We start from the raw sequence: 1,174 nt of genomic DNA, 5'->3' as shown, positions 1-1,174 counted from the left end.
CATTCTCTTTATCAATGAGTATATCTAGAGTCCTACCTGTGTTCATGCTGAGAAACAGACAGATCCAGATATGTTTAGCATCTGAAGAGCAGATTCACTAATTTAGGGTCTATTTGCCAGGGCTTGAAAGGTTTCTAGGAAATAAATTATATATCTATTCCCCTCACCCAATTACATAACTCATTTGTGGCAAATAGCAAAATGTATAGTTGGATGTCATATGATGTTTATATTCTTTTGGTGATCCAGTAATAAGTTTACTCTAGGACCAAGGGTCACACCTGATCCAAGTCTCATTGTGAACCATGAACAAAGTTATCCAATTTTTTTGAGGGGGGAAATGGCACAGTTGTTAATAAGACAGGAATTTACAAATAATATTTTAGAGGAATAAGATTTAAAAGGCATAATTTCTAAAGGATTGTTTAGTTTATTGAAAGTAGATATATTCGAAACATTTCCTCTTTAATAAAGAAAAGGAAAACCATTTCTGAGTGTTTAGCTTCATAGATAGAAACTTGGTGTTCCATTTGTACACATCTACACTCAGACCCACACACCTTCTCCTTCCACTCCCCCCATTCTTAGCTATTCTGTGATTGTGAGTAGAGGTTACAGCTGAGATTGTTTTGCACACTATGAGGTTGCATTAGTGATTATTCATTCCCACTCTGTGCCCCAGTATGGGGGTGAGAGAATGTCATATTACCAAGCTGAGTCTCAACCCTTCCCCAGACCTACTGAAGCAGAATCTTGTGGGGAGGAATCAGGAATTTTTTTTAAAACCTTAAGTAATCCTTATGCACAATAAAGTTTGGTAACCACTGCCAGAAAAACTGCAAATAAATTCGTTCATAAAGGAACCAGAACTAAGGCCTTGACTTCATTCTCAAATTTAGCTCAGCAACTGTAGTTCTAGTCTCTACCATTATCCTCCAATGACCCAATGACAGTAAAAAGAAATGCACAAGAAGGAATTAAGTCTAAAGGAACAAAATATAAAAAATAAAAATCTAAGTAATAAATGCTAGAATGCTGAAATAGAGTAATTTTTAACTCTCCTTAATGATGCAAAGACATCCAAGACATTACTTACAGAGCCATATGACTCTGTAATAATATAATAACTGGTATTATTGAATTACGTATACATTTTAATATGGTTGTTGATTTC

Source organism: Pteropus vampyrus, unplaced genomic scaffold (assembly GCF_000151845.1).
Source record: "Pteropus vampyrus isolate Shadow unplaced genomic scaffold, Pvam_2.0 Scaffold221, whole genome shotgun sequence".
Lineage (NCBI taxonomy): Eukaryota > Metazoa > Chordata > Mammalia > Chiroptera > Pteropodidae > Pteropus > Pteropus vampyrus.
This window is presented reverse-complemented; position numbering follows the sequence as displayed.